The sequence below is a fragment of the Pteronotus mesoamericanus genome, unplaced genomic scaffold, assembly GCF_021234165.1.
Source record: "Pteronotus mesoamericanus isolate MK-2021 breed Mesoamerican mustached bat unplaced genomic scaffold, CSHL_Meso_final scaffold_36, whole genome shotgun sequence".
In the NCBI taxonomy this organism is placed as follows: Eukaryota; Metazoa; Chordata; class Mammalia; order Chiroptera; family Mormoopidae; genus Pteronotus; species Pteronotus mesoamericanus.
Window position 1 is genome coordinate 9,678,923 of NW_026555313.1, and position 10,850 is coordinate 9,689,772.

Below are 10,850 nucleotides of genomic sequence, written 5' to 3' on the forward strand. Positions count from 1 at the left end.
CTCTCCATGGGCTCTTCTGTTTCCTTTATCACTTTTATTTCTGTAGAAACTTTGTTTTTAGAAAAACATTAGTTTTTAGTACCCCTTTATGGAGGTCAACACAGTTAAAATTTCATTTTTTTTCAACAAATATAAATTTTATCCACTACTCTTAGAGAAGAATTAACAGAATGCAAATAAAATCTTTATAGGACTCAAAGATAGCCAGATATTAAATAATCAAAAATGTTCCCCATACATATTGTTTCCTGATTAACATTTTATAGTTAATTATTAACATTTCATATTGTTTCTGTTCAACCAATTTCAGCACTTCATGAAAAATTTAAGTGGGAAATTGGGGAAAAGGATAACTAAGTGGTAGCCTTTTTTCCAAGACTGGCATGTGAGCAAAGTACCTGAATTCTTCCCTGTAGTCATTCCTAATATATTCAGCTAAAGTTTCCCTGTCCTGCAGGCTGCTCTTGAGAATATAAACCTGCTGGTACAATAGAACTCTTTGACTGAGACTTAGCAGCTGAAACAAAGCTGAAAGCCCCTTCACTACTTGACTCAGAATACTGGCCACCAAAGTAATTATTATGGGACAACTTTGTAGAAGGGACATCATCTAGCTAGTAGCAAACTTTGTTAATATCAATCTTGGATTTTCCTTCTAAAAGACAAGAAGCGTCTCATAGAAAAGTGCTGTATCTCTGTATTCCAGGACAAACTTCTCAGCATCAAAAAAAAAAAAAGCAGTCATGAGAGGGAAGGAAGGAGAGGGGTAATGGGGAGAAGAAGGAAAAGAGCCAAATCAAAGAACATGTATAAGGGACTCATGGACAAAGCCCAAGTGGGGAAGGATTGAGAGTGGGAGGTGAAGGTGGGTGGGGCAGGGGAAATTGGTGGCAGGAAAATGGAGACAAATACATTTGAACAATAAAAAAAAATAAACAAAAAGAGAAGGTAAGAAGCAACTAGTTAAAAAAAAGGCATCTCAACTCAAGTTCAATTAGCCATCAACTAGATATCAAACACAGGACAAGACTTGGAAAACTGAGACTTGTTAATTAAATTATCAAGAGATTAAATGGTGTTCATTTCTTACCTGACAATGTGGTTAGGCAATGACTCAGTTTCTGTGTCTCTGAACTTCAGTCCTAGTCTCTGTATAATTTCAATGCAAGCCACCAGTTTATCAGCTCTTTAGATTTTATTTTGAAATGCATTCTTGCCCCTAGACTCGTAAGTATTCAGGAAGTGTGTTCACTAGGAAATAAAAATGATTACTAGTTTTCCAGAAAAAAAGCTTTCAGAATTAAGTTTTTCTGGGCTGCTACTTTAAGTTCTGTAATTAAACAAAGCATCTTCCTCAAAATATTTAAGAAAAAAGTTCAGACTTAAGTTGACTAAAGTGCTTAATTTTCTCCTCAGCTCTGCGTGGCTTTTGACCTCCAATAGCAGGACTGAGCTCACTAACATATAGAAGATCTTGTGAAAGAGTAGTTTCATAACAGAATGGTTACATTAACCTTTTAAGTACATAAATGTTGATCAAGCTGTGGAAATAATGTACAAATGAAGTTCTGACTCCTTTGTTTTCTAGGTTTGGGTTGTTCCGTAAAGCAGAGGCCAAGGAGGAATTTCCTAAGCAACACTCATTTCCATTCCCATTTCACTCAAAAGGGATTTCACATAGAGAGTCTTTGTGATCTGGAAGTCCCTCCATGTTCTTTCATGTTTGTTGTACAAGATTGCATGCTGACAGCCTTGACAGTAGCTGATATGGACTGACAGCTTGTCCGGGAATGGGTAGTAAGGGTCACAAGACTTTGGCCATGAATGGACAGTTTCTTGTGGTTTGAAGGAGGACAGAGAGTTCAGTCCTTGGAAGGTATGCTGCTACCTTAATGGTACATGACAGGATTCATGTAGACTTCTAGGCTCTTTGCTTCTTCCAGAAATAAGCCATTAATCTCTTCCTTGACTAATTGGTTGTTACCATTGGAATGATGGAACGGAAATCAGAATTTCCTGATACTTTTTGATTTTTCACACTCTTTTTCAAAACAGTTAAATATAGGATACAAATGTGTTGGTTAGTTTCTCTATCTTATGGACTCAGCTGCGTTGAGTAATAATCATCAATCAAGTTAATGGTCACTACATCCTTCAGTGTCACCACTTGCCAAAGTGGACTTGGGCAGGTTCCAGGTCAGGCAGATGAGCCTGAAGCTGATATCCCTTATTTTCAGGTGTGTTTCTCTGAATCAGATACCATCATGCACGGCTCCCATAGACACAGAGAGTGTCACACACTTCAGGGCCAGATGCCTCTGCAAGAATTCATGCTGGCAGCAGTTCATGTGCTCAGGAACCCATGCTGGAGCCAATGGGGCTAATGAAGCTGGGCAGTGGATAACTCTGCCCAGCACCGGCCCCCCGCCCCTTCTGGTGGAACCCATGCAAGCCACAGCCACTACCCCTGCCACTGCCATCTCCCCTGGAGGCAGAAACCCAGGACTCTAACATCAGAACTCAGATCAAAGTCATTTAAAGATACCTGTACACTCAGATGATTGAAGATGTGGCTTCTCTGTAGGTGGCCATCTCTTTTGAATCGGTATCTGATATCCCCATTGGTAATAGTGTATGTATATGTGTGTGGTTTTGTCACATGGATATGTATGAATAAACAACTATTTGAAAATATTTCCCTTTTCACTACAGAAAAGTTCTTGCTTTATTTCTTCTTTAAACTACCAGGAGAATACAAGAGAAAAAACCCAGCATTTAAATGCAATCATCACCATATTACTGGTGTTTGGTCTATAATGACCCAAATTACTATATTTTTCATCTTCTACTCTAGTCAGTTATGTAAGTTGCCATCCGCAGCTATTGATATCATGAAGCCTTTATGAGATCTCCAGAAACCAGTGAAGAAGTCATAATACCCCAGGGAAGCACAAAGCTAAGAACAGCTGCAGTGAAACAGGTAAGATAAGCGGTTGCTTTTTATCTGTGATAAATTTCCTCCCACTTGGTACAGATTGGTTAATGATTGGAAGAACACGCCTAACTTGCAACTTCTCTCTCAGGAGATAGAGAGAAGAGTAACATGTAAATATAAAAAAATGACTTTTGTGGTCCAAGGTACTTGTTCCTGCCTCATGTGATTCAGAGCACTGACAGGTAACCAATATTTTTCATGCCTGATGGCCACTTGGAATAAAGGCAAATTCACATGGCCTTTCATGGCACAAAAGATCCTGCAGTACTACAGATAGATATCAGAGAGAAGAAGAGGAGATGAAGTCTTGAAAAAACCCCTAGCAAACCCTTCTTATTGGGACACTAAATGCATGAGTCCAGGGACAATACATCAGCAGAAAATGTTAGAAAGCCCCCAGAAACTCAAGTGGGGCTGATTGCTGAAGGTTTTCCCCTTTTTAAACCCAGTCTATAAAAACTGGGGGAGGTAGTTCTTTTTAAAATTTTTCAAATTCTAGGAAAAAATAACAACATACAAAGAAACAAATAAACATGGTCCAACCAAAGGAACAAATAAATCTTCAGAGACCAAAGAAACAGAAATCTTTCATTTATCTGACAATTGAAAATAACTGCCTTAAAGAAGCTCAATGAGCTAAAAGAGAACACGGACACAAAACTAAATGAAATCATGAAAATAATGCATGAATATAATGTGAAGATCAACAAATAGAATTATTAAAAACCCAGAAATTCTGGAGGTGAAGAATATAATAACTGAATTGAAAAAAATTGCTAGATGTGTTTAATGACAGTTTTTATAAAACAGAAGACAAAATCAGCAATCTCAAAGACTTTTTTAAAATTATTGAGTCACAGGAGCCAATAAAGAAAAGACTAAAGAAAAATGAAGAAAATCTAAGACACTTACAGAAAAACATCAAGCAGACCGATATATGCATTATGGTAGTCCTAGGAGGAGAAGAGAGGAACAAACAGTCAGAGTTTATTTGAAGAAATAATGGCAAAAACTTCCAATAGCTGAAAAAGGAAATGGACATCCAATTACAAACATTTATGTAGAGTCTATCTAGGATAAGTCCAATGAAACCCATACCAAGACACATTATAGTCACATAGTCAAAATCAAAGGCAGAGAAGTTTGAAAGCAACAACATAAAGTTAACTCATCATTTACAAGGTGGTCCCATAAGATTATCAGTTGCTTTCTTGGCAGAAAACTTACAGGCCAGAAAGTGAAATAATATAATATACTCAAAGCAAGAAAAAAATCCCAAACAAAAATATTGTATCTGTCAAAAGTGTCTTTGAAAAATGAAGGCAAAATAAAGACTTTTCCATATAAATTAAAGGTAAGGGAGTTCCTCACAATTAGACATGCTTTACAAGAAATGCTAAATAGTTTTTTCTAGGTTTCAATGAAAGCACACTAGACACTAACATGAAAACATGTAAAATTATAAAGCTCTGTGGTAAAGGTAAAGGTATATACAAATGTGAAATTCTGTAATTAAGTACATAAATCTCTTTTAATTCTGGTAAGATATAAAAGCATAAAAATAACAGTAACTACAAAATTATGTTAATATATACACAATATAAGATGTAATATGCAACACTAATAACACCAATGTTATCAATGATGTAAGGGGGAATGTAAGGGAGTAAAGTTTTTGTATATAATTAAAGTTAGTTTTTATCAGTTTAAAATAAATGGTTTTAACTATAAGATGATTAATGTAATATTTTTGATAACCACAAAGAAAATATGTACAGCAGATACACAAATCGAAATGAGCCCTGAGTGGTGTAGCTCAGTGGGTAGGATGTCGTCCTGCAGGGCCAGTCATCTCCGGTTCAATTCCTGGTCAGGGCATATGCCTGGGCTGAGGGTGCGGTCCCCAGTAAACGTGCTAGGGAGGCAGCCAGTCACTGTTTCTTTCTCACAACAATGTTTCTCATCCTTTCTCCTTTCCTTCCCTTCTCTCTAAAAAAAACTAATTGAATAAATAAAAGAAAATGAGAAAGGAATCAAAGCATGTCATTACCAAAAATTCAGTATAACACAAAGAGGGAGATTCAAGGTGGTGGCAGAGTAGCTGGTAGCTCCCAGACATGGACAAGACTGGGAGTCAGAACAGAGTAGGGAGTGAGTGGCAGCATTTGTAAATGAGCTCATACTCGGATGAGAACATGAGGAGTGCATGGCAGTGGGCAAGAACAAGCCTGCCCTCAGGGTGCTTGGGAGCTGGTGGCCTGGGCATTCTAAGCCAGCTGGCTACCAAGCCCAGTCCAGCACTTCTGGCCGCACAGAGTTGGGGCAGTGGGCAGACTGGCTCAGTAGCTGTGAGCTACCAGAGCAAAGAGAGGCAGCTTTGGAGGTGTGAGCTCCAGAAAGAGCATTGCGCAAGCAAGCTTGCCCAAGGCTGAAGAGCTCTGGAGGGAGCAAGGTCGACAGTATATTATAATTCCCCTATGTTATAATATAGCTGCAGGGCTCTTCCCTGTGCAATCAGGGAAAGATTCAGAGAGAGAAACTTTATCTAACTGTCTGAGGCTCTGATAGGTCAGCAGAACTGACTGTGAGAGACTGTGATTTTGAGGGAGGGAGAGTGCATGTAGATGGCACAGATACTTTTTAAAAGGGGAGCTGAGGCATGACCCAGGCTGAACAGGGATCTGGAGCTCACAAGCGTGTGTGCGGGGGCGGTGGCTTTGCTAACCAAAAACTGAGAAAGGTAGAGTACAATGAAGAAACAGTAGGACCTTATCCAGCACGGATCACAAGCAGGAGGCTATTCAGAGTGGAGAATTCATGCCTGAACCTCCTGCAAGAGAGTTGCAGGCTTGGGCCTGGGATGCAGCAGTTGAATGCTTGAGATTTGCTGCAGCCAGCCAGTTCCCTTCACAAACAGACAGGCACAACACCCACCTGTGAGATTACAGGCTGAGCAGATCAGCAAGTCCAGGCTCAGGAGTATCCTGCTGTATACAGTCTACAGGGGAAAGAAGAAGCTCTGCCAGACACTAAAGCTACACAGTACCTTGGGCTCTGATCCACTCCACCCAGAAGAACAGAAAGAATAGAGACAGGTGCAAGAAAGCCGTATCTTCTCTCCTACATAGCTCTTTAATATGCATTTCATATCCTTCAAGTTTGGGCCTAAAATGTCACCATGTTTTGTATTATAGTTTATTTCAAATCCCTTATTTTGCTCTTCCCTCATCCTACTCCATTTTACCCTTTTCCTTCCTCTTCTTAGTTTGGTTTTAAATTCTATTTTCTCTCTTCCCATGAATTGTTTCTATTCCACACTCTATTTTCCCCCTTCCAGCCTCTCAAAACCATTTGTTGTTGTCAGTAGTCATCTCACAGTCTTCTTCCCATTCTTAAAAGATATTCTCTTTTCACCATTATCAACCTTTGTTCATCGATTGCAGATAAGGTGGTTGTTGCATTTCTTCAATCTTATTTCTAGATAGTCACTATTTTGTGTTTCAAATCTAATTTTACTGTTCCCCTTTCCTACTCCATTTTGTCTTACTCCTACCCTTTCTTTTTTTGTTGTTTTAAATACAAATTTTTCACTCTCTCAGCTTGGTTGTCATTTCTCACTCAGTATACCTTCTTCCTTTATCTTCTCAAAATAACTTCACTTTCCTTTAGACATATCTTAAACTTTTCTTTCTTTCTTTTTTTCTCTCTTACTCCATCCCACCCACACAAACCCTAGTACATTTGTTGTTGATATTGCTGTGGTGGATCTGTTTTTCTCCAATTAGGTCCCTATTATTTTATATATGCATACTTTTTGGGGAGTTGTTTTCTTCTCTCTCTATGTATATGTATATGTGTATATATATACATATACATATATAATTTTTTTAAATTTCAGTTAAACCTAACACCATAAGCTTCCCTCTAGTACTCCATTGTGCCTTTCCTACTCCTTTTTTATTTATGATGTAAATATTATTTTCTTTCCTTCTTTGCCTAGTCTCTATTCCCTCCTCTTATTATTTGTATACCTTATTATTATTGCTCCTCCCATTTCCCTCATGAAATCACTTTTCTTGCAGTTAGTCATTCCATATTTACATTTATTTCTTATAACAGTGTTAGTCTCTTTACACCTTTACTAATATTGACTCATTCAATCTTGATAGTGTGGTTGTGGGTAGGGACTATTTTTGCAGGTGTGGGGTGGTTTCCTGGGCTGTGTGTTTTTGTTCTTTCAGCATTTGTACAACAGTACATAAGAGGTGGTGGGCAAAGTGACCCTTGGTCAGCCAGCTAGAAGGAAGGACCCATCAAAGAATGACCTAACAACAATCAAAACACAATTACAACCAGAGAGCCCACATAAATAGCATAAAGAGTAACCCATGAACATCAAGCTCAAGGGATCAAGGAGACTGAATCACTGAGTCCCACAAGTCTGCTACCACAGAAGTTCATGCCATAAAGATAGGGAGTCAAAGAAGATCAATATAACATGCAGAAACAAACAAGAGAAACCTAAAAAGGGGAGACAAAGAAACAACCCCAAAATGAATGGAAAGGAGGAGTTCCCAGAAGACTGCTAACAAAATTGAGGCAAGTAAACTATCAGATATTAAGTTCAAAATAATGGTTGAACTTAACCATTATTTTGAGCATCCAAAATAAGGATGCTCAAGGAGCTCAGCGAGAACTAAAAAGATCTCAAAGGAAGCTACAAGGAACTTCTTCGAAACTATACCAGCATGAAAAAGGACACAGAAACTATCCATAATAGGCAAGAGGAAATGAAAATCCAATATCTGAAACGAAGAATGCAGTAAAAGGAATTAAAAGTAAGTTAGATGACGCAGAGGATCAAATCAGCTAGTTGAAGGACAAGGTAGAAAAAAATTCCCAGAAAGAGCAAGAAAATAAAAAAAGACTAAAAAAGAATGAAGAGGGGTTAAGGGACCTTCAGGACAATATAAAACGTAATAATATCCGTATAATAGGAATACCAGGAGAAGAAGAGAAAGGGATAGAAAACCTCTTTGAAAAAGTAATAACAGAAAACTTCCTTAACTGGATGAAAGAGAAAGTCACACAAGTCCAGGAAGCATAGAGGTTCCCAATCAAGTAGAACTCAGAGAGGCCCACTCCAAGACACCTCATAGTTAAAAAGGCAAAATCCAGAGACAAAGAAAAAAATCTTACAGGCAGCAAAGGAGAAACAGATAGTAACATACAAGGCAGCTCTGATAAGGTTATCAGCATATTTCTCAACAGAAACACTACAAGTCAGAATGGAATGGCAAGAAATATTCCAAGTAATGAAAAGCAAAGGCTTGCAACCAAGACTATTCTACCCTAAGAGACTATCATTTAAAATAGGAAGTGAAATGAGAAGTTTCCCAGGCAAAAGAAGGGTAAAAGAATACATCTCCACCAAACCAGCATTGCAAGATATGCTAAAGGGACTGCTTTTAAAAAATGAAGAAAGAGAGAGGGAGAGAGTGCAACAAAGGTACAAAGGGAAAAAATGGCAATGAACAAGTACTTATCAATAATAAATAACCTTAAATGTAAATGGATTAAATGTTCCAATCAAAATGCATAGGGTAGCTGAATGGATAAGAAAATATGACCTACATATATGTTGTCTACCAGAGACACACCTCAGAACAAAAGATCTACACAGACTGAACGTGAAGAAATGGAAAAAAAATATTCCAAGCAAATGGATAAGAAAAAATACTTATATCAAACAAAATAGATTTCAAAACAAAGGCCATAAAAGAGACAAAGAAGAACACTACATAATACTTAAAAGATAATCCATCAAGAAGATATAACCCTTGTAAACATAAATGCACCCAACATAGAAGCACCTAAATATATAAGGAAAATCTTCGGGGAGTTCAAGAAAGATATAGACAGCAACACCCTCATTGTAGGGGATTTTAAGCCCCCATTGACAACTATGGATAGATCTTTCAAGCAAAGAATCAACAAGGATACTGTAACATAGAACAACACTCTAGATCAAAAAGACTTAATTGATATATACCAAAACTTTCACCCCAAAGAAGAAAAATATGCATTCTTTTCAAATGAACGTGGAACATTTTCAAAGACAGACCACATGGTAGAACACAAAACAAGCATCATCAAATTCAAGAAAATAGAAATCATATCAAGCATCTTCTCAGATCACAATGGCTTAAAACTACAAACCAATCTGACGGGAAAACTCCAGAACATTCAAATACATTGAGAATAAATATCATGCTATTAGACAATGAATGGGTTAACAACGCAATCAAAGGAGAAATAAAAAATTTCTAGAAACAAATGAAAATGAACACACAACAATCCAAAACCCATGGGATACAGGGAAAGCAGCCCTGAGAGGGAAGTTCAGACAGAACTAGACAGAGCCATGACATGTCATAATGCTATGATGACTCCACAAATCTTCATTCCTCAGGCAGCAAGCCACATCTTGCTCCACTCTGCACATTTGGGCCTGATAGGCTGTAGTTACTATCAGTACTTTCATGAACGTTTTTAAAGGGAGGTTGGTTTCTGGCAATGGAATATTTTGCCATGAGTTTTATCTGGTGTTCTCTGAGCAAAGAAGATTTATGTATTACATTGGTTAGTTGTCATAGATCTGGCACTGAAAAACTAACAAAAAGATGAGTGCATTATAAGGAGTCAATGCTATTGAAGATTCTAACTGAGAGTGTCATTTGTTTCCCATCACAGCACAATCCAAAGTGAGTTATATGTGTGTCTATTGCATTGTAAGGGAACATAACAAAAAGCAAAGGGAGAAAGAGTGACATTATCAATTAGATTACAATTATCTATGATCTTCATCATAACTCATGGATTATCATTGGTTAGAATGGAGAGGGTGAGAATAAGAAACAAGCATTGCAACAGAGTAAGAATTTATTGAAACTAGATGGCTACTGGAGACATTAATAATTTATGATATAAGAAGACATTTTTCTCCCTCAATAACTAATAGCTCTCCCTCAGAAATGGCTTTGGGAAGTGCTGGTATTCTAGTACAGAGAGTCCACCAGAGATCCAACTTTGACTTTGTGAAGGGAGAGAAAAGTTATGAGAGTGGACCTGCTCAGTTATTAGCTCCTGAAACTGGGTTCTTAGGAGGACAGGTAGCAGAAAGCATAGCTCTCATGGAACTACCCACAGACTGGCACATGTTAGTAGACAATGTTGTATAAAATAAGAAGCAAAGATATTGACTAGAAAAAACAGAATTCATGTGTAATTTAATGCAAAGGTAATTATTTAATTCACATTTAATTTTATTCTCAATTTGCTCCCTGACAATTCCACCTTCATAATTTGTTGGCAGCAGTGAGAATGGCATCATGTGTTAGACTGGTGAGTCAGACCAGACCTTTGTTCAGCAAACTCAGTACTTGAGTTCTAACTAGGAAAGAATTCAGAGTCAAGACTCAATCTGTAAGAGAAAGTTTATGTAGAAAGCCACAGTGTTAGAAAAAGTGAGCTATAGCATAAATGGGCTAAAGAAATGAGTTACAGAGGCAAAAAGAAGGGGCATTGGAACTTAGGAGAGAAAAGGATAAAGGTAATGCACCTGGAGAGAAGAGGCGAGTGAGAGGGAGGAGAAAGGCACTATATGATGCTCAGGGGTAGAGTTGAGGGGAGAGCAGGTTAGGGTCTCCATGTGAAGGTATTTATCTGGAGGCCTTAGGGGAGGGTCCAAGTAGAATATTCATCAGCTTTCTAGGTGTATCCTTTTAGGGTTTGAAAGGTTGTAATCTCAACTGATTGGTTGGTGCCAGAGCAGAGGGTTATTAGTCAATACAGT

The 10,850-nt window shown here is 37.9% G+C and overlaps 1 pseudogene; it reads right to left on the bottom strand.

The window, feature by feature from the left end:
• Nucleotides 1-211: 211 nt before the first annotated feature.
• LOC129086112 (uncharacterized protein C12orf56 homolog) lies at nt 212-2,480 on the bottom strand (annotated as a pseudogene).
• Nucleotides 2,481-10,850: the final 8,370 nt, after the last annotated feature.